The sequence below is a fragment of the Schistocerca gregaria genome, chromosome 3 (genome assembly GCF_023897955.1).
Source record: "Schistocerca gregaria isolate iqSchGreg1 chromosome 3, iqSchGreg1.2, whole genome shotgun sequence".
Taxonomy (NCBI): domain Eukaryota; kingdom Metazoa; phylum Arthropoda; class Insecta; order Orthoptera; family Acrididae; genus Schistocerca; species Schistocerca gregaria.
In genome coordinates, this window is record NC_064922.1 from 133,323,052 (window position 1) to 133,346,757 (window position 23,706).

Here is a 23,706-nt window from a genome sequence, read left to right on the forward strand (position 1 = left end):
CAGATTGAATAACATCGGGGAGAGACTACAACCCTGTCTCACTCCCTTCCCAACCACTGCTTTCCTTTCATGCCCCTCGACTCTTATAACAGCCATCTGGTTTCTGTACAAATTGTAAATAGCCTTTCGCTCCCTGCATTGTACCCTTGCCACCTTCAGAATTTGAAAGAGAGTATTCCAATCAACATTGTCAAAAGTCTTCTCCAAGTCTACAAATGCTGGAAACGTAGGTTTGCCTTTCGTTAATCTTTCATCTAAGATAAGTCGTAGGGTCAGTATTGCCTCACGTGTTCCATCATTTCTACGGAATCCAAACTTATCTTTCCCGAGGTCGACTTCTACCAGTTTTTCCATTCGTCTCTAAAGAATTCGCGTTAGTATTTTGTAGCTGTGACTTATTAAACTGATCGTTCTGTAATTTTCACATCTGTCAACACCTGCTTTCGTTTTGATTGGAATTTTGATATTCTTCTTGATGTCAGGGCATTTCGCCTGTCTCATATATCTTGCTCACGAGATGGTGGAGTTTTGTAAGGACTTGCTCTACCAAGGCTGTCAGCAGTTCTAATGGAATGTTGTCTACTCCGGGGGCCTTGTTTCGACTCAGGTCTTTCAATGCTCTGTCAAACTCTTCAGGCAGTATCATATCTCACATGTCATCTTCATCTACGTCCTCTTCCATTTCCATAATATTGTGCTCAAGTATATCACCCTTGTATAGACCCTCTGTATACTCCTTCCACCTTTCTGCTGTCCCTTCTTTGCTTAGAACTGTGTTTCCATCTGAGCTCTTGGTATTCATACAAGTGGTTCTCTTTCCTTGTCCTCTAGTCATCCCTATATATATATATATATATATATATATATATATATATATATATATATATATATATATATATATACTCCTGGAAATTGAAATAAAAACACCGTGAATTCATTGTCCCAGGAAGGGGAAACTTTATTGACACATTCCTGGGGTCAGATACATCACATGATCACACTGACAGAACCACAGGCACATAGACACAGGCAACAGAGCATGTACAATGTCGGCACTAGTACAGTGTATATCCACCTCTCGCAGCAATGCAGGCTGCTATTCTCCCATGGAGACGATCGTATACATGCTGGATGTAGTCCTGTGGAACGGCTTGCCATGCCATTTCCACCTGGCGCCTCAGTTGGACCAGCGTTCGTGCTGGACGTGCAGACTGCGTGAGACGACGCTTCATCCAGTCCAAAACATGCTCAATGGGGGACAGATCCGGAGATCTTGCTGGCCAGGGTAGTTGACTTAAACCATCTAGAGCACGTTGGGTGGCACAGGATACATGCGGACTTGTATTGTCCTGTTGGAACAGCAAGTTCCCTTGCCTGTCTAGGAATGGTAGAACGATTGGTTCGATGACGCTTTGGATGTACCGTCCACTATTCAGTGTCCCCTCGACGATCACCAGTGTACGGCCAGTGTAGGAGATCGCTCCCCACACCATGATGCCGGGTGTTGGCCCTGTGTGCCTCGGTCGTATGCAGTCCTGATTGTGGCGCTCACCTGCACGGCGCCAAACACGCATACGACCATCATTGGCACCAAGGCAGAAGCGACTCTCATCGCTGAAGACAACACGTCTCCATTCGTCCCTCCATTCACGCCTTTCGCGACACTACTGGAGACGGGCTGCACGATGTTGGGGCGTGAGCGGAAGACGGCCTAACGGTGTGCGGGATCGTAGCCCAGCTTCATGGAGACGGTTGCGAATGGTCCTCGCCGATACCCCAGGAGCAACAGTGTCCCTAATTTGCTGGGAAGTGGCGGTGCGGTCCCCTACGGCACTGCGTAGGATCTTACGGTCTTGGCGTGCTGTCGCTGCATGCTACCAGTGTTAAAGACTGCGATGGAGCTCCGTATGCCACGGCAAACTGGCTGACACTGACGGCGGCGGTGCACAAATGCTGCGCAGCTAGCGCCATTCGACGGCCAACACCGCGGTTCCTGGTGTGTCCGCTGTGCCGTGCGTGTGATCATTGCTTGTACAGCCCTCTCGCAGTGTCCGGAGCTAATATGGTGGGTCTGACACAGCGGTGTCAATGTCTTCTTTTTTCCATTTCCAGGAGTACATATATATATATATATATATATATATATATATATATATATATATATTCTGAGAATAGAAAATAGTGCATTGAGAATGGCTAGCTACTACCCGAAATCTGGATTTGTGTAATAAAATTTAAAAACGAACAACTGATTGCTGCACTCTATAATTTATATGTCACATAACAGTCGCTGAATGTACCCATTTTCCGAATTGAAGGTAGCCTGATGAGTTAATGGATAGTAACGAAATTTTGGGAATTCATTTGTCGAGGTAACTTATTTAAGTGGTTAGCATAGTTCAAGATCTCAGATTAATGTAAACAAGAAATAAGCTATTTCAGATGGTAAGTGGTGGTACAGTAATAACTGGCGTAAGGGCCAGCCTGTTGAATGGAAGCATGCAAACGTACATACATTGTGTTGTACTGGTGCCAGATATCAGTTTGAGGGACGAATTTCCTTGCCTGTCGCACTTGGTCCGATGATACAGGGACGGTTAATGCTGTTTGTGGATGACGCTGAAGTTATCATCCGACGATGTCTCCTACGTTCGCGATTGGAGATCTGCTGATCGACCAGGCCAAGGCAGCGTGTCGCCAATAAGTCCGGAATTGCGCTGGTCCTACGGTCGCAGGTTCGAATCCAGCCTTGGGCAAGGATGTGTGTGATGTGCTTAGGTTAGTTAGGTTTAAGTAGTTATACGTTTAGGGGACTGATGACCTCAGATGTTCAGCCCCATAGTGCTCGGAGCCATTTGAACCAAGCAAGCTGGTGGCGGTTCCACAATGGTATGGGCTGCGTTTACGTGGAACAGGCTGGGTCACTGACTACATTTTGTAATGTTCACCAACTTGGATATTATTTGTATGCATTCATGGACTTCATCTTCGCAAACAACGATGGAATTTTTATGGATGGCCATACATCATGTCACCAGGCCACAAATGTTCTCGGCTGATCTGAAGGATATTCTGGAAAATTCGAGCAAATGATTGGCCCAACCAGGTCGCCCGACATGAATCGGGTCGAACGTTTTTGGGACGTAATCGAGAAGTCATTTCGTGCACATAACCCTACTCAAACGTGTGGGGAATGCTAAATACCTATTGGCCAGTATATTAAGCAGCCAATCAGATCCTCTTGAGCACTTCTACATTCGCGGTATTTCTAATATCAGCCAATCACATCAGCACTCCGTCTTCAGGCAAGAGTCCCATCGGGACCATCCGACGGCCGTGTCATCCTCATTTGAGGATGCGGATAGGTCGGCCGTGGTGTCATCACACCGCTCTCCCGGTCGGTGTGATGGTTTACTTTCACCGGAGCCGCTACTATTCGCTCGAGTAGGGCCGCAGTTGTCATCGCGAGGCTGAGAGTAACCCGAAAACTGGCAACAGCGCATGGCGGCCTGGATGAGCACCCATCCAAGTGCCGGCCACGCCCGACACCGCTTAACTTCGATGAGCTCACGCGAATATGTGTATCCACTGTGGCAAGGCCGTTGCCATAGCCAGTCACATTACCTCAAGTAATTTCGAAAATAAATGAAATATAATAGAAAGAAAACACAATTCTTTTCCACAAAATAAATTACTAATACATTTAATATTCAACGCCGCTTCTGGCTGCCTTTTACAAAAATCAAGCTCACTCGGACTTACGTCACCAATTTCCCTATTCCACAACAGCTTTCTCAGTCATACATTTACATAGTTTCGTAAAATATAACTTTCTCACTTTACGTATGTCGTCCATTCATTCTCTGTCTCTCCAAAACACTCGAACGGCTAAAACACAATGAAACAATAGTAATTTTCCAAAGTACCTTTCATTAGGTCGGATGTCTTTGCTGAGGAAACTAAAGAAAATTCCAGAACATTAGATTATATGAACTTGTCCTCGTGATTGTAGCTTCAATTGATACTATAGTTGAATGAAGTACAGTTCCTAACTTCGTTTCACAAACCAGCATGGTTATCATGTGTTTTAGGTAAAAATTTGTATCTCTGAAAGTACTGAATTTATTTATTTGAAATTTTAACAGTGTAGTTGTGTTATCCGTACAATTTGGTGTACGAAGTATGAAAAAGATCGATTAACAATTACCAGTACTTCTTTAGATTCATAGACAGTATGTGTAATGTATTTCAAGCAGGGTTAGATAAGTAGGCTACAAGGTTCGCTCGGCCAATAGCCAGCGTTAGCTCTGCCAGCGTGAGAACCAACATCTGCTCTCCTCCCGGCTAAGCGGAAAGCGGCGCTTTCAGTGCAACATGAGAAGTAATAAGTTGCTACGTGACAAAACGAGACAACGAAAAATAAATGTAACTCCATTTTCGGCTCAGGAGCATGGGACAGCGGCTGGTGGATGAAATGTATCTATACTGTACTAACAGTCGTTACTTTGATGTTGTATTATAAGGATAACAGTTTCGACATTCCATACACGTCACCTTCAGGCCTGTCGCATGTAAGAGACAAGCACAGGTACTGTCATATGTGTAAAGGGCAAACATGAGCATGACGTTCCGATGCCTACGGAACCAGGAACGAATGTTGGTGCCTTGTAGTGTATATATACCAGTGGTTCTTGGTGTCATTTATGCGACACGCCTGAAGGTAACGTGACTGGTACGTCGAAACTACTACCCCAGTAAAACATTATCAAAATAACAGCTGTTGGTGGAATGACCGAAAAATACCTTTCTCGTCTTCCATTGGCTGTCCAGAACACGCCTTCTTAAGTAAGAGTTGCCTTGTTTGGCCTCTGATTAGGTGGCTTTGAAGAATCGAGACTCCAGAAGGCCTGACGCGAAGTGGTGGCCAGATAGGCTGAGGAAGAACGTGTATGAAGAAAGACATTGACTATGTGATCAAAAGTATTGGACAGCTATAGGTGTACATTAATATGGGTATGTACACCCTTAGCCTTTACGATGGTTTTAAGGTGTGTTGCTTGTGTTCCTGTCGACAAAAGCCGAATCCACAGAAAGTAGTGATTTTGAACGATGTCAGGGACTTACACCGCGTTGCTCGAAAAACGCTACTTTATGACAGGGTGCATTCCAATACTGATTGAAACAGTCGCTAAACAATCCCCGTCTCTGATCTGCTCCTCCACTGTACGAAATATATAACGTGTTCATATCCTTAGAATTTAGCTTGCTCTTAACTGCAACAATGGGATTAGAAAGTGGCGACGAAAAATACTTCCATATCATAACACTATACAGGGTGAAAAGTATTTAAACCGACAAACTCTGGGAGGTTGTAGGGGGCATCAAAACAAATATTTTCCCTAATGTCATTTATTCCTATTTAAACCGGTACAGGAAGATTTCTCTGGTGGCAAATTAATTAAACCAACAAACACTTTTCCATTTTCTATGACCAAGAGTCAGCACATTAACACAACCAATTTCAATTACAATAGATTTAAAAAAATGCCTCCATAGACATATAAACAAAGGTTACACCGTCGGGGCATGTTCTGTCTGATACGGGCAAAAACCCCAGGAGTATCCTGAATTGTTCCTGCTGTTGCAACTATCCGGACAACCAGATCCTCTTCTGATGCAACAGGAGTTACGTAAACAAGGTTGTGCATCTCTCCCTACACAAAAAATCCAGAGGGGACATATCAGGGGATAGAGCAGGGCATGGTACAGGACCATCTGTGCCAATCCAAGTTTCTGGGAACCGTCGGTCCAGCAATCGACGCACACGATGACTGAAATGTGCCGGCGCCCCGTCATGTTTGAACCACATGCATTGTCTTGTAGGGAGCGGGACGTCTTCTAGCAATTCTGGCAATGCTCTGGCTAGAAAATTATAATAGTGCCTGCCATTTAATGGCCTAGAAAGCAAATACGGCCCAATTAAACAGTCCCCAACTACACCGACCCACACATTAACGAAGAACCGCACTTGATGAGCGCTAGTCACTGTGGCGTGTGGGTTATTCTCAATCCAAACTTAGAATTGTGCATCTTGAGGACTCCATCACAACCGAACGTTGCTTCATCGGTAAACAACACAGTACGATGGAAATGTAGAAGGCATTTCATACTGTTCCAGGTACCACTGTGAAAACCGTGCTCTGGGTGGATAATCAACTGGTTCCAGGTTGTGGACACGCTGTAAATGAAATGGACGTAACAACTGCTCTCGAAGGACTGTTATTACATTCGTCTGATTCGTCCCCATCCTACGTGCAAACGCACGAGTGCTTATTGAAGGATCCCGCTCCACATGCTGCAAGACAGCTTCCTCAAATTGCAACGTTCTTACCGTGCGACGGCGTCCCTGTCCAGGTAATCTGCTAAATGACCCGGTCTCACGCAGACGTTGGTACACAGCAGCAAAGGTCGTATGATGCGGGATACGGCGATTGGGATATTGTTGTTGATAAAGCCGCTGTGCAGCTCGTCCGTTGTGGTGCGCTACGTGGTACGCACCAACCATATCAGTATACTTACTCTAGGTGTATCGCTCCATTAGTAAACAGAGACAATGCACTACTGCACTAGTGGACAGCTGTTGCCTACAACTGAAGATCGTAATAATGCCTCTAACAACTGAAGAGCGTAATACGGCCTCCACCGGTTTAAATTATCCTCATAGGGAAAAAAGACATTAGGGAAAAAAATTTGTTTTCATGTCCCCTACAACCTCCCAGAGTTTGTCGGTTTAAATACTTTCCACCCTGTATATTACAGCAGTAATATCCTCGAAGCATTGGCCAAACTCAACCCATTCCGCAGGACTGTCACAGCATATAGTGTGATTCGTCACTCCACTGTAGATTGGTGTCGCACTTTACGCCACCTGAAGCGTCTCTTAGCGTTCACAACAGAAATTTGTAGCCTATGAGGATTCACTCGACCATTGTACCCAATTATTTGTAACTCAGTACGCACAGTCATTGTACTAACTGGACTGCTGGAACTCACGAGCTGATTTCATGGGATTTTTTAAAACCACTCTCAGTAACTTATGAGGGTTGCTGTCCCTGTCTGGTTCTGATTTAGCTGCGGTGCTCCCTTCACGTTTCAATTTGACAGTCATATCACCAACAAGCGACCTGCGCAGCTTTAGAAGGTTTCAAAAGCTCCTGATGGATTTGTTACATGAAGTCAGATGACTAGCCCATGTTCTACGTCACTGATCCTTCCTTTTCAATCCTTTCTGCTGTTACTGCTGCCCTGCCGATAACACAATACTTCTTTCGTACTGGCGTCTATACCTCTCGTGACAGCTAGTGATCAATTGTACAGTACATTGCGGTATCCGAATACATTTTCTTAGATGATATACGAGGCCTATTTCGTTGTCAACCTCCTATCGGCCGCGAGTTAAAAACACAGTGAAAATCCGTTGAAGCTTTGCGAAGATATACTGTGTAGTGTCCCTAGTATGCCTGTTTAACCCCTTGACGTACGACTGTTCAGGTTTGAGCCTAAAGATGCTCAGAAAGGAGTGTTTCTGCGCAAGCGTGAAGTCCTGCTGAGAGGTTTCGCTAGTTTCATGTAGCCAACATGACGTAACTCTCATACGTCTCCTTCTCCATGACATTTCCCGGCCGCACATTGCAGGGGCAAAGAAGACGCTCCAGCAGCGTTTCTGATGAAAAGTGTTTGATTATCAGCCGTATTGCCCCGACTGACTTTCGTCATTCGCTCACATGAATCACTGGCTATGAGGACAGCTTTTGGCGTAGACAACGGCCTACAGAGCAATGTAGGAACGTCATGGAAATCACAGGCTTCTGCCTCCTATGACTGATTTTAGTTACGTATTAGTACAGTCATGTGTGATTCATCTACATTTACATCTATATCTACATCTACATATACATGGATACTCTACAAATCACATTGAAGTGTCTGGCAGAGGGTTCATCGAACCATCTTCACGATTCTACACTCCTGGAAATTGAAATAAGAACACCGTGAATTCATTGTCCCAGGAAGGGGAAGCTTTATTGACACATTCCTGGGTTCAGATACATCACATGATCACACTGACAGAACCACAGGCACATAGACACAGGCAACAGAGTATGCACAATGTCGGCACTAGTACAGTGTATATCCACCTCTCGCAGCAATCCAGGCTGCTATTCTCCCATGGAGACGATCGTAGACATGCTGGATGTAGTCCTGTGGAACGGCTTGCCATGCCATTTCCACCTGGCGCCTCAGTTGAACCAGCGTTCGTGCTGGACGTGCAGACCGCGTGAGACGACGCTTCATCCAGTCCCAAACATGCTCGATGGGGGACAGATCCGGAGATCTTGCTGGCCAAGGTAGTTGACTTACACATTCTAGAGCACCTTGGGTGGCACGGGATACATGCGGACGTGCATTGTCCTGTTGGAACAGCAAGTTCCCTTGCCGGTCTAGGATTGGTAGAACGATGGGTTCGATGACGGTTTGGATGTACCGTGAACTATTCAGTGTCCCCTCGACGATCACCAGAGGTGTACGGCCAGTGTAGGAGATCGCTCCCCACACCATGATGCCGGGTGTTGGCCCTGTGTGCCTCGGTCGTATGCAGTCCTGATTGTGGCGCTCACCTGCACGGCGCCAAACAAGCATACGACCATCATTGGCACCAAGGCAGAAGTGACTCTGATCGCTGAAGACGACACGTCTCCATTCGTCCCTCCATTCACGCCTGTCGCGACACCACTGGAGGCGGGCTGCACGATGTTGGGGCGTGAGCGGAAGACGGCCTAACGGTGTGCGGGACCGTAGCCCAGCTGCATGGAGACGGTTGCGAATGGTCCTCGCCGATACCCCAGGAGCAACAGTGTCCCTAATTTGCTGGGAAGTGGCGGTGCGGTCCCCTACGGCACTGCGTAGGATCCTACGGTCTTGGCGTGCATCCGTGCGTCGCTGCGGTCCGGTCCCAGGTCGACGGGCACGTGCACCTTCCGCCGACCACTGGCGACAACATCGATGTACTGTGGAGACCTCACGCCCCACGTGTTGAGCAATTCGGCGGTACGTCCACCCGGCCTCCCGCATGCCCACTATACGCCCTCGCTCAAAGTCCGTCAACTGCACATACGGTTCACGTCCACGCTGTCGCGGCATGCTACCAGTGTTAAAGACTGAGATGGAGCTCCATATGCCACGGCAAACTGGCTGACAGTGACGCGGCGGTGCACAAATGCTGCGCAGCTAGCGCCATTCGACGGCCAACACCGCGGTTCCTGGTGTGTCCGCTGTGCCGTGCGTGTGATCATTGCTTGTACAGCCCTCTCGCAGTGTCCGGAGCAAGTATGGTGGATCTGACACACCGGTGTCAATGTGTTCCTTTTTCCATTTCCAGGAGTGTATATTATTCCAATCGTATAGCAAGCGGAAAGAACGACCACTATATCTTTCCTACGAGCTCTGATTTCCCATATTTCATCATGGTGATCGTTCCTTCCTATGTAGGTTGGTATCAACAAAATATTTTTGCATTCGGAGGAGAAAGTTAGTGATTGGAATTTCGTCAGAAGATACCGCCGCAACGAAAAATGCCTTTATTTGAATGATGTCCAGCCCAAATCCTCTATCATTTCTGTGAGGCTCTCTCCGATATTGTTCGATAATACAGAACGTGCTCCGCTTCCTTGAACTTTTTGAATGTTCTCCGTCAGTCCTATCTGGTAAGGATCTCAAACCGCCCAATAGTATTCTAAAAGAGGACGAACAAGCGTAGTGTAGGCAGTCGCCTTAGTAGATCTGTTACATTTTCTAAGTGTCCTGCCAATAAAACGCAGGCTTCAGTTAGAGTTCCCCACAACATTTTTTATGTGATCCTTCCAATTTACGTTATTCGTAAATGTAAAACCTAGGTATTTAGTTCAATTTACGGATTTTAGATTGGACTGATTTGTTGTGTAACCGAAGTTTAACGAGTTCCTTTTAGCACTCATGGGGATGACTTCACACTTTTCAGCTCCCACTTTTGAACTGCCAATTTTCGTACGATTCAGATATCTTTTCTAAATCGTTTCGCAGTTTGTTTTGACCTTCTGATGACTTTATTAGCCGATAAACGACAGCGTCATCTGCAGACAAACTAAGACGCCTGTTTAGATTGACTCCCAAATCGTTTATATAGATCAGGAACAGCAAGGCACCTATAAGACTACCTTGCGGAATGCCAGAAATAACTTCTGTTTCATTCGATGACTTTCCGTCAGTTACTACGAACTGTGACCTCTCTGACAGGAAATCACAAAGCAGTGACATAACTGAGACCATTTACCATAAGCACGCAATTTCACTACGAGCCGCTTGTGTGGTACCGTGTCAAAAGCCTTCCGGAAATCCAGAAATACGGAATCGATCTGAAATTCGTTCTCAATAGCACTCAACACTTCACCTGAATAAAGAGCTAGTTGTGTTTCACAAGAACGATGTTTTCTTAACCCATGTTGACTGTGTGTGAGTAGACCGTTTTCTTCGAGGTAATTCATAATGTTCGAACACAATATATGTTCCAAAATGCTGCTTAACATCGACGTTAACGATATGGGTCTGTAATTAAGTGGATTACTCCTACAACCTTTCTTGAATGTTGATGTGACCTGTGCACCTTTCCAGTCTTCGGATCTTTCGTCGAGCGAACGGTTGTATACGATTGTTAAGTATGGAGCTAATCCATGAGACTACTCTGAAAAGAACCTAATTGGTATACACTCTGGACCAGAAGCCTTACTTTTATTAACTGATTTAAGTTGCTTCACCACTCCGAGGATATTAACTTGTACGTTGCTCATGTTGGCAGCTGTTCTTGATTCGAATTCTGGAATATTTACACCGCCTTCTTTTCTGAAGGCTGTGTGTAGTAACTCTGCTTTGGCAGCACTGTCTTCGATAGTATCTCCATTGCTATCGCGCAGAGAAGGCATTGATTGTTTCTTGATGTTAACATACTTCACATACGACCAGAATCTCTTAGGATTTTCTGTCAGGTTTCGAGACGAAGTCCCGTTGTTCCAACTGTTGTAAGCATCTCACTAAATTACGAGCTTCTGTAAAAAATCGCCAATCTTGGGGATCTTACGTCTGTTTAAATTTGGCATGTTGGTTTCGTTTTTTTGCAACAGCGTTCTAACCTGTTTTGTGTACCAAGGATTATGATTTAAAGTGATTCTGAGAAAGAGGGATACATACTCCAGATGTATATTCTCAGGATAAATAAAGGTATGAGGACATCTCTAGAAAATGTTTGGATGCTCGTTGCCAAGAGCCAAGCAACCTACAAGTATTAATCGTTAGTGGCTATCTTCGTTGCAGTCCAGATGAATGCCACCAACGGACTCACAGACGTGCAGTTTCTTGGGATACGTAGGACGTTTATAAAAGACTCGGGGTGAGTCGAAAGGAATTCATGACGTGTGGCTAACAACACGTGTTCAGCCGCAGTGCCCATGTTAAATGTCTGGCTGTTACAACCGGCTCACATTTACATGTTTTCGGCCGTAACGATGAGTGGAAATGTTGTTGTTGTCGAGGAAAGCTATAACGTCCACAGTTTACCCCAACCAACAAAAAAATGGTTCAAATGGCTCTGAGCACTATGGGACTTAATATGTGAGGTCATCAGTACCCTAGAACGTAGAACTACTTAAACCTAACTAACCTAAGGACATCACACAACACCCACTCATCATGAGCCAGAGAAAATTCCTGACCCCGCCGGGAATTGAACCCGGCAACCCGGGCGTGGGAAGCGAGAACGCTACCGCACCACCACGAGCTGCGGACATTTGGCATTCTTTACGTGAGCAGCTTGCTCACTGCCATCTTGATTCCTTACCATTTTGACTTTTCTAATAGAAATGCCTATTGAAATATAGTTCTTTATTAAGTCTATATCACACGTCTTCACTAACTGTCCGTGTTTGTTACGTATTTCTGCCTACCTTCAGATCGTGATGAAAGTCAAGATTGTTTTGTTGTCTCTGCTCAAGACTTACGTTGCACTGGAATGCAATTAATTTAAAATACGTCGCCACATGTGAGGAGAACGGCAGCAATTATTGCAACTTTCTTAAGTTTTATATTGCGACGTGTCTTTCACGGAAATGTACGTCATTTATCGTCAGTATTTCACACAAATTACTGCTGAGACTTTTTTCCCGTGTGTACAGGCACCAATTAACTTTTTGTTAATAGTGTACAACGATCGATCTCCAGGAAAATCCCTTCAAAGTTGCCGTGCAATCAGTATCGACACACTAGCATTAAAAATGAATTAGAACGTATGTGGAGCATGTGGTGCCATTCTTAACCAGAAGCTTCGTGTTTAGCCGTCCTGTTATGTCATTTAGTGCGTACTGGAAAAAGATTCGAGACTTCCATAAACACAAGTTTTTCATTGGTGCTCGCTAAGTAATGGACTTGTCGCAATTCTTCTAATTACGAGTATTTGCGACGGTACATACCATCAGCAGGAAATGACAGAGATACTGTCTAGTCAAGGATAACTTCCGTCTACAGCGGAGCTATGAGATTTACTAGATTTTCTACTGCTTCAGCTTGCTTTTTGTATTGAGCGATTCAAGATAACAACGTAGTCCTTCTTGGACCACTACACTGTAGGAGTTTCTGCAGTTTCGCATGGGACACTCAAATGAGCCGCCGCGAGATACACAAGACAATGGAATACATCCCTTTGTTCCATTTCATTAGATGAACTGAACACTGCGTTTACGGAACATTCCCGTGCGGTAGCGTTCCCGTTTCCCACGCCCGGGTTCCCGGGTTCGATTCCCGGCGGGGTCAGGGATTTTCTCTGCCTCGTGATGACTGGGTGTTGTGTGATGTCCTCAGGTAAGTTAGGCTTAAGTAGTTCTCAGTTCTAGGGGACTGATGACCGTAGATGTTAAGTCCCATAATTCTCAGAGCCATTTGAAACATTTTTGAACGAACATTCCACCAAAATATGACCTTACCGAGTACCTAATTTCGGAGTACCGAAAACAGGTGTACTTTGAACGCCGTGGTTTCTTTAACAACTCATACCGCAAAAGTTGTACATCTCCCTTTTGGCACTGAGTTGGATGATTACTACTCTGTTTGGTGGTAACGTTCTATCATTATACGCTACATGGAACCATGTAGGGCAGATTTTCTTGTGCAAAAGCTGGCGAACCTGTTGCGGCTTATAAGTGCGTATGAAAAATGTGTTAAAACCTCGTTCTGCAAATTTTACCGATGTCGTTTAACCGAAAAGCCATCGGTTTTTCAATTATATCATATATATCACCCAATTAGTTCTCGAAACAGACCACTGATTAGTTTTTACTCATATCGGTGTATCAACCAGTATACTTTGGTTTCTGAGATTATGTGAATGATTTTTCCGTTTTGGCGTTACTTTGGCCAATGGTCATTGTTGCTCAAAGACTACAGGTTAACAGCTTATTAAACAGCGTTGCTGCCAGTAACAGTATGGAACTAAGAAATGTTCATCGTTATACAGTCGTAGGCTCATTTGTAATTGTAACGTTCCTGCAGCTAAGAAAAACAAATGACACTCATATTTTGATGAAGTACCTAGCTTCTGTGGTTCAGGTAATCTCACACATCTCCAGAAACAAGGACTGAAGTCTGACTTTGACAAAAAGTGCCAGATATTTACTCGATAAGAGAAGAACAGATCTAACTGCACCAGATGTTTCGAAACAAGGATTCATGTTGAACATGGATGAAACTGTAGGTATTGCACTCAACTAAATTTGAAGTTACGTGTATGGTACTTTATCCGAGTATCTTTCATTATATTTGTAACTGAGATGCTCGATCACATTGCTTGGTGTATGTACCGCTAGCGCAGCAGATTTTTTTTTCTTTTATGAGGCTCAATAAAGCACTAAAACAAACTTTAGGTCAATGTATTTATTTCTGAGAGGTCGAAGTTTCATTTTGTTTTTGAAATATTGATCACAAATGGAAATGTAGTTGGCAGTTGTGGTAGAAGTATAGGCCGGTCAATGTATCTCTAAATCCATGCTAGCTTTGACCCCATCAAATTTTTTCCATTACAGCCCATGAATTTTAGAAAATGTGATGTTCTAATTAGTATGTAATCCTTTCATACAAGCCTCTTTATTCACCAACATAAATATCACAGAAGTTAAAAAACAGGCATGATAATCACGTTTGAATTTGAAAATCTATCAACGTGTATCCGGTTAACAGTACCTTAAGAATGTGTTACGAGGTCGCTATGGTACACCTGCTTAATATCGTGTAGGGCTTCCTGAGCACGCATAAGTGCCGCCACACGACGTAACATGGACTCTACTAATGTCTGAAGCAGTGCTATAACACCACGTTCAAACTCTCTCAAATCCTGATAACCTGGAATTGTAGTAGCAGTAACCAATCTAATAACTTCGCCAGACACTTGTTGTCTCATGTAGGCGTTGCCGACCACAGTTCCATATTTGCTCTGTTTACCTATCTCTGTATTTGAATATGCTTGCCTATACCAGTTTCTTCTCGCTTGAGTGTACATGACCTACTGAATATTAGTGAAAGATTTGTGAGGCTGTCACCAGATGACAATAGTTTATGGAAAGGCTGAGAAGGACAATGGAATGCAGAAAGACGTAGAGAAAGATGGAAAATTCAACTTGCTGTAAACAGCGCGGTCATTATAAACGGAGCAAAAGCTCAGAGTACGAAAGTATGAGGAACGATATCTGAAGTGCTCTGTTCAAAGAAGCTGTCCTGGGATTTCCCTGAAGTGGTTTAAGGAAATCACAGAAAACCTGCATTTGGGTATCCCGACCAGGATTTGAAGCGTCGTTCTCTCGAATGCGAGTCCAGTGTATTCTCCTCAACGCAACGTCGCTCGGTAAGGTCTTGAGATAATCGCAGATTGGTACCAGATCTGGTAGTTGAACCAACACCGAATAGATGTAACACAATGCGCACAAATAGAAAAAGTCCACTACTGCCCGATCACACTATTAGTGTTAAATTACCGAAACAGTAACTACCGTAAAATATGTAGGAATAATTGTCCAGGGTGGTCTAATGTGGAATGACCACATAAAGATAGCTATAAGGAAAGCAACTGTCATGTTAAGACTGACAGGAACAATTTAAAGAAATGTAATTCGTACACGACAGAAGAGGATTACAAAACACTTGTTCGACTGACTTTTGAGTACTGTACTTTAAACTGGGACTCTTACCAGGTAGGAGTAATGGATGAGAGAGAGACAATGCAACGAAGAACAGTGTCTTTCGTCACAAGGAGAAAGTTGTGAAAGTGCTCAACAAACTCCAATGGAACGCGCTACGAGAAGGTCATTGTGCATCACGGGGAGACCTACTGTTGAAGTTCCGATGGTGTAAGTTTCAAGAAGTGCTCGTGCAGTATATTACATCTTACCACATACATCTCGCGAAATTTACAGAGATCAGAGAGATTCTAGGTTATGTTCATATTTAGAGAAAATTTGCAAATGGAACAAGGAAAGAAGTAACTGCTGGTTCCACAATTACCCTCCACCAGACACCGTAAAGTATCTTGCCGTGTGTAGATGCAGATATAGTCATGTATTAGAAATATTGTAGAAATGGTGTGTTCGTATTATTGAAACTAGTAATTAAATAATTAATATATTGATCCAAGCATGGTGTTTATTCATTAACACAAGACTTACCATCCATCATATCTCTTGTCAGAGCACTGAACCTCCCTTTCTACAACTGTATCGGTTCACTGCAAACGACAGTACAGAGTGTGATAGAGAGTCCTCCCTGTCTCAGCTTTCCTATCCCTCACATTACTCCCCCCCCCCCAACCAGTCTTTTTAGTGGACAAAACTCATGGTGGATGACAACCCTTCTGACAAGGAAATGACGTCAGCTTGAACGGCTAAAACCGAATAAAAACAAATTTAAAATACGAACAAATCTCCTTTCTAAATCACAAGGATGTGTCTCTTCTAACAGCCATCAACAAAAATTATTCTTAAAACTCTGCATTAGTGTGCAATCGTTTCTTTTGTAGTTAAACAGTGTAAAGTACGCAAAAATTTTGCAAATTCGTAGTACGTTCCTATGGGACCAAACTTCTTTTTTTTAACTATGGGACTTAACTTCAAAGGTCATCAGTCTCCTAGAACTTAGCACCACTTAAACCTAACTAAATTAAGGACATCACACACATCTATGCCCGAGGGTGAATTCGAACCTCCGACGGGGGGAGCCGCTCGAACCGTGGCAAAGCATCTCAAATCACGCGGCTACCCCGCGCGGCGAAGTACACAAGAGGAAGAATCCATGCAGAACAGTAATGAATACAAACATATTGAATATATGTCCATAGAGATAAAATCCCTTAAAGGAAGTGTCTGACATGTTCTTCTGAAACCTTCTAAAGCAGACGAAATCGCCTGTTTCGAAACTGCACTTTCAAGTCTCGTATCGACATAGCTGGTAACACAAACATACATTTTATGTACAACAGAATTACCAGTGTGTAATTTAAGCGGATGCCTTCTTCTCCAAACGGGTCGCTACCTCAGCCTGTTTCTACCTATCACATAAACGGTCGTTCATTCTCATAGATCTATGTGCAACGAAATCTCAGTAGAGTATTTCGTACCTCTTAAATATCTGCACCTCTGATGTCCACCAATGACCTGCCTTTCATGACGTACTCGGTAGAATGTCCCAGCAATGAACGTCAACATACTGCATACTGAGACTTCAAACACATTAATTTATCTGAACTTGCAACTGAGGCGCAAGGAATAGTTTGGAGGACTTCTTCTGTTCCCTTCACGAACATAACCGAAAAACTTCTAGTGTTTACTAATAAATCTACTCAACTATATGACAAATATGCTCCCAAAAAGGCCGCAAAAGTAAGGAGGAAATGCATCTTGGGTAACTGAAAAATTAAAAAAGCTCATGAATCTCAGAGACTCCCCAGTCCGAAAATCATATTGCTTAGAAGCAGAAGCAGAACAGTAAGTCAAGCTGTAAGAAATGCAAAATTTCGGCATGTCAATGCATTAACCGACTACAGGAATAGACGAGCTATCTTACGTAAAATCTGTGTGGTCTTGGTATAGACAAAGTGAAAGGTGGAGCTGATCCTATTGTCCCATCTGAAGAACTTAACTGGTCTTTCACATTACATACAATCACAATATAACCACAAAAGAAGCAGTCTCGTTGATTTCCTCATGGCGTAAACGAGTGTAGCCTGAAAAATTCTATCAAAGGCATATTACTTGCAATACCGTCATGCGTATCAGATCAGCTGGACATGATATCACATCACAGTCCAAATGATAAAGCTGCCCACTATAACAGATATCTTAACCACAAGTACAAATATTTTCCCTGTGGCGTGGAAACATTGACTAAGTAAGCCACTACGTAGATGCGAGACTGTCGCCATGTATGACCTTGTCACCTCATTGTAAAGGAAATAAATGACGTCAAACTTTCCATGAACGCATAACAGGCATCTACCATGTGCTTTTTAGACTTCAGCAAAGCCTTTGATACTGTGGACTTCGACATTTTACTTGCAGGATCTAACAGCTTAAACTTATCGCCATGTGTAGAGCAATGTTTTCGCTCATACCTTACGTATTGCCAGCTGGCGTCAGCAGTCATCAGTAATACCAAGACCGACCTATGTCCACTATCAAAAAGGGCCCATAATATATGGCTAAAGCTCAACTAACCAAAACCTAAGCAGTACTGGTTATACTAGGCTAATTAGCCCAAGACCCACTTCCATCTTTACCTAAAGTGGGAAACATGTAAATTTCTCTCCTTCAGCAAACAGTCTAGGACTAATAATAAATGAAAATCTAAATTGTACTGAGGACGTAACTGCTATATGGAACAAGGCATCTGCAGGTCTCCATGCCCTCCGAAAATGTAAAAAGATGTTATTGTTTGATGTGAAAAAGAAACTTGTACAAACACTTATAAACACAACAACAAAAAGTTTTTCATCACCCCGGTTCCCAGAACTCCTGAAGGTAGACCTTGACTGTGGATGTTGTATCACAGACACAGTCCCTTTGATTGTTCAGAGATGTCACTAAATCATCCCAAAGATGTAAACAACCATGCATGAGTAGCGCCTATTAGAGGGAGGGATTGCGACAGCCGATCAGTTCCAAACATTCCGCCAGAAAGGAGGTAAACAGTTCTTCTTGTCTCTAGTTTCACCATGCCTAGACGATCAATACCGCGGTTCGATCGCTTCCGCATTGTTACTTTTTGCCAAGAATGGCTCTCAACAACGGAAGTGTCCATACGTCTTGAAACGATCAAAAGCGATGTTGTTCGCACATGGAGGAGACACAGAAAGACAGGACCTGTCGATGACATGCCTCTCTCAGACCGCCCAAGGGCTACTACTACAGTGCACGACCGCTGCCTACGGAGGAACCCTGACAGCAACCCCACCGTGTTGAACAATGCTTTACGTGCAGCCACAGGACGTCGTGCTACGACTCAAACTGTGCACAATAGGCTGCAACTTTGCTTCTGACGCCCATGGCGAGATTCATCTTTGCGACCGCGACACCATGCAGCGTGGTGCAGATGGGCCCACTAACATAGCAATGAACTGTTCAGGAGTGACATCACATTCTTTTCACCGATGAATGTCTCAAATGCCTTCAACCAGTCAACTGGTCGTACATATAGCACACCAGTGGCAAGACGCAATCAATACCTTCACTGCGTGATAACAACGGTTAAGTCACTGATGACAGCATCACAAAAACAGAGTTATTAAGCACAGTTTTCCGAAACTTCTTCACCAAAGAAGACGAAGGAAATATTCCTGAATTCCAATCAAGGACAACTGCCAAGATGAGAAACATAGAAGTAGATAAACTCGAAGCAGACAGCGTAAATCATTTAATAAAGGCAAGACCTCCGGACTACACTATATACCAGTCAGGTTCGTCTCAGAGTACGCTGATAAAATAGCTCCATATTTAGCAATTATATGCAATCTAACATGCATGGTGGTGTCTGTTTGTTCTATATCGTGTCTCCCTACCACTTTTGCGCAACGGCGCTCTGAGCGTGTCTTTTAGGGAATTCACTAGTTTTAACCTGGGACCTGTTGCTGGTAAGGACACGCCAGACCACACATGACATGTAGAATTCAGAAGAGTTCAGTGAGACAAGCGATGAAAAAACCAAATACTTAATTACCTCAGCGTCAGCTCCATTGCACTCCCTATAAAAGAATCTTAATACTAACTAAAGTCAGTTGAAGGAGTTCAAGGCTTTCCTATTTTTAGTTAGCTGGTAAAATAACGTCGAAAAAGCAGTTAAGTTTACCATTGGAAATTTTATTCTACTCACAAAACATTGTTTATAAATTGCGCTATTTATAAAAGGAAATGATTCAATACAGGATGGCAAAAACCAACTGCGTTCAACAAAAATGTGAACGAATATTCCCTGAGTGGGTTTCCAAGTTCCACAATGGATCGAAGGATGACCTATGCCATATCACATCTATAATCTAGGTTTAAATTAAGTTTCACAAGAGAGAACACTATCAAAATGGTCTACAGTGACCCTCAATTATCTTTAATAACTTATCTAACTTGTCGTAAATTGCAGTGGCTGATGTGGCTTCTCAGTAAATATATAACAGAGAAATCATCGTGTTTCAGATTTTTACTTCAAGTGGCAAATGTGAACACTATTAGCTTTAATTTACTATCGACACTAGTATTACGCAAAAAGGGGGTGTAACAGATAAGACTTCTGCAGTTCTGAGTGAAGCCTTATGCGTTCCAAAATGCGGCATCGCGTGCGTTCATTACCTTGTCGGTGTTCAGGTAGCGTCAGGGCGGCGGCGGGCAGCACAGCTCCGCTCACCTCTCCATCTCGGAAGCAACCCTTCTCCTCACTTCTCCTTACTACCATTTACCGAAGTTGGTTTAAAAAAAAACTATATGGCTGTGTTTTCATCTGACCAATCAGGGTCTCAATGTTAACCTTAAACTCCGCCTACAGAAATTCTGTCTATCCAGTGAGAAACGTTATACTTTTCGTGGTGGGGCAATGTTTTTAAAGTTTGCAACGTAACAGAGACGCGAAAAATTCCCATACTAAAACTTGCAGCTGGTGTGGTCCTTTTAGCTTTATCGTAAGCTATACTGTTCTTCTGGAGGGCTCTAGCTTTTAACATGGGCTGGGGGGTGGTCCTTGACGTAACAGAGACGGGAAAAAGTCTCACGCTAAAACTTGCGGGTGGTGTTGTCTTAACGGTTAGCTGGCGACGTGGGTGTTCGTCCATCCCTTATCTTAGGGCCTTCCAGCTTAACACGGTTCTGCTCTCGGGTTCTGTTCTCGTTTCTCCCCTCGGAACTGCGTCTGTTTCACGATGGGAAGATATGACATGCATTTAGGCATTCTTGTGTTAGTCTGTGGTATTCCATTTGCTCACTCGTTACTCGTATTACTTTGGTTAATGTAATGTCACGATTTATTAGGAGCTATGTGACATACTACTGGATTTGCTTATCATGTCAGGGTTTTCGTGGAGGGTGTTGGATTTGCCTGACACCTTATAACAACCACTCACTCACCGAAAGATCCGTAGCTAAGGACTGGAAAATTGCTCAAGTCACACCAGTACCCAAAAGGAGAAGTAGGATTAATCCTCTGAATTACATGCCTATATCACTAACGTTGATTTGCAGTAGAGTTTTACAACTTATAGCACATTCGAGCATTGTGAAGCACCTCGAAGAAAACGACTTATTGACACATAGCACGCTTTCAGAAAATATCGCTCTCGTGAAACACAACTAGCTCTTTATACTCTTGAAATAATAAGTGCTAGCGACAGGGGTTTTCAAATTGATTCGATATTTTTAGATTTCTAGAAGGCTTTCGATACCGTTCCCCACAAGTGTCTTCTAACTAATCTGTGTGCCTACAGAGTAGCGCCTCAGTCGTGCGACTGTATTCGTGATTTCCTGTCAGATAGGTCACAGTTCTTAGTAATAGACGCAAACGGGAAGTCATCGAGTAAAACAAAAGTAATATGAGGCTTTCCCCAAGGAAGTGACATAGGCCCTACATTGTTCCTTACCCATATTAACGACTGAGTAGCCGTCTTATATTGTTTGTAGATGGTGCTGTCATTTACCGTGTTGTAAAGTCATCAGATGATCGAAACGACTTGCTAAATGATTTATATAATATATCTGTATGGTGCGAAAAGTGGCAATTGACAATGAATAAGGAAAAGTGTGAAGTTATTCACATGAGTAGTAAAAGAAAACAGCTAAATTTCAATTACGCGATAATTCACATACACATCTGAAGGCTGTAAATTCAACTAAGTATTTAGGATTTACAATTACAAATAATCTAAATTGGAACGATCATATTAATAATGTTGTGGGTAGGGCAAACCGTAAACTGCGATTCATTGGCAGAACAGGTCTACTAAAAGAGACTGCTTACACCACGCTTGTCCGCCCTATTCTGGACTATTGCCGTATCAGGTTGGACTGACGGAAGACATCGTAAAAGTACAAAGAAAGGCAGCTCGCTTTGTATTATTGCGAAATAGGGGAGATAGTGTAACATATATGATAGGTTAGTTGGGGAGGCAATCATTAAAACAAAGGCGTTTTTCGTTGGGACGGATTCTTCTCATGAAATTTCAATCACCGGTTTTCTCCTCCGATTGTGTAAACATTCTGTTGGCACTCACCTACATAGGGAGAAATGATCATCACGATAAAGTAAATCAGGGCTCGAACAGAAAAATTTAAGTGCTCGTTTTTCTGGCGTGCCGTTCGAGAGTGGAACGGTAGAGAGATAGCTTGAAGGTGGTTCATTGAATCCTCTGCCAGGCGCTTCATTGTGAATAGCAGAGTAATCAAGTAGACCCATATGTAGATGTAGACAATCGTCGGAACGTATTTTCTAGACAACCCGTTCAGGTCGAACGCCTTAGATACACTGTTCAGCGTGTGCAGCAAGGTGGAGGTTCCCTGTTGTTTTGGGGTGGCATTACGTGGTGTCGACGTGCACACCTTGTGAATGACTTCCTTCAGGATGACGACATCGTTGGACTAGAGTGGCCAGCATGTTCTCCATACATGAACCCTATCGAACATGCCTGGGATGGATTTAAAAGAGTTTTTTATGGACGTGGCCCACCAGTCACTCTGAGAGATGTACGCCGAACTGCCGCAGAGGGTTGGAATAATATGAACTAGTGGGTATTATGTCACGACGAATACATGCATGCATAAGTGCAAGAGATCGTGCTACCGCGTATTAGAGGTACAGCTGTGTACAGCAGTCTGGACCACCATCTCTGAAGGTCTCGCTGTATAGTGGTACAACATGCATTGTGTGGTTTTCATGAGCAACAGAAAGGGCGGAAATGATATATTTGTTGATCTCTAATTCAATTTTCTGTACAGGTTCCGGAACTTCCGGAAGCGAGGTTATGCAGAACTTTTTTTGATGACAGCGATGTTACCCTAGATTATCTTTGTCAGGAGAGCCCACGGCACCTGGAACTGGTTATGAACTCCTGTCTTTGTTATAACTGTTATGTTCGACTCATTGATCATATTGCACCATGATACACACAGCTATCCTGCCTGGGTGTAGACAAGAGCAAAAATTTCCATGGCCTCTGTCTTCTCTACTCTCTTATCAGCGAAATGTTCCTTACATCTTTCGTCGACTTTAACGCTCTTATCTGAACACCCACTCCCATCATAACAAAATCATCTCCGTCCTTCTCCATAGCTCAGCCACTTTCTCGAAGTATTTCTTTGTAGCAGGAACCCGACTCTGAAATAACCTCCCGCATTATATTTGAGAACTGAGTAACATCTCCATCTTCAGAAGACGGTTAATGATAAAGTACAACAATAATTACAATTGTTCCTGTACGCACTCGTTACTCTTGTACATCATTCTTTCCAACCAGATCTTCCTCTGTCCTCAGTTGATACCAATTTCTTAAATTTCCTTCTCTCTCCGCCGGCCGTGGTGGTCTCGCGGTTCTAGGAGCCCAGTCCGGAACCGTGCGACTGCTACGGTCGCAGGTTCGAATCCTGCCTCGGGCATGGATGTGTTTGACGTCCTTAGGTCAGTTAGGTTTAAGTAGTTCTAAGTTCTAGAGGACTAATGACCACAGAGGTTGAGTCCCATAGTGCTCAGAGCCATTTTTGAACCTTCCCTCTCCCTTGTTATTATTATTATTTCTTTCCTTTCTCAGACGCTATGTCTGGTTAAAAATGGAAAGTGACGAGGACCTTGATCAAGCGTGACTTCCTTTTAACTGTACGGTATATGTTACATTGCATTTGGGAACTTTCGGATAATTGAACATGTATCAATAATTACATATTTCTGTAGTTGTATATATACGTTTGGATGTAGCTGTATTGCGTTGATGTACTGGTGGATATTGTGTGGTATGACTCCTGTAGTATAATGTCAACTATATCATGATGCCACATGTCCTTGACTTCCTCAGCCAGTTGCATGTATTTTTAAATTTTTTCTCCTGTTTTCTTCTGTATATTTATT

The 23,706-nt window shown here is 43.5% G+C and overlaps 1 protein-coding gene across 1 annotated transcript in view; it reads right to left on the minus strand.

Annotated features, from left to right (window-relative positions):
• The window catches only part of LOC126355283 (arylsulfatase B-like), a 335,302-nt gene that overhangs the window by 275,658 nt on the left and 35,938 nt on the right, over window positions 1-23,706 (minus strand). The window lies entirely within an intron of this gene.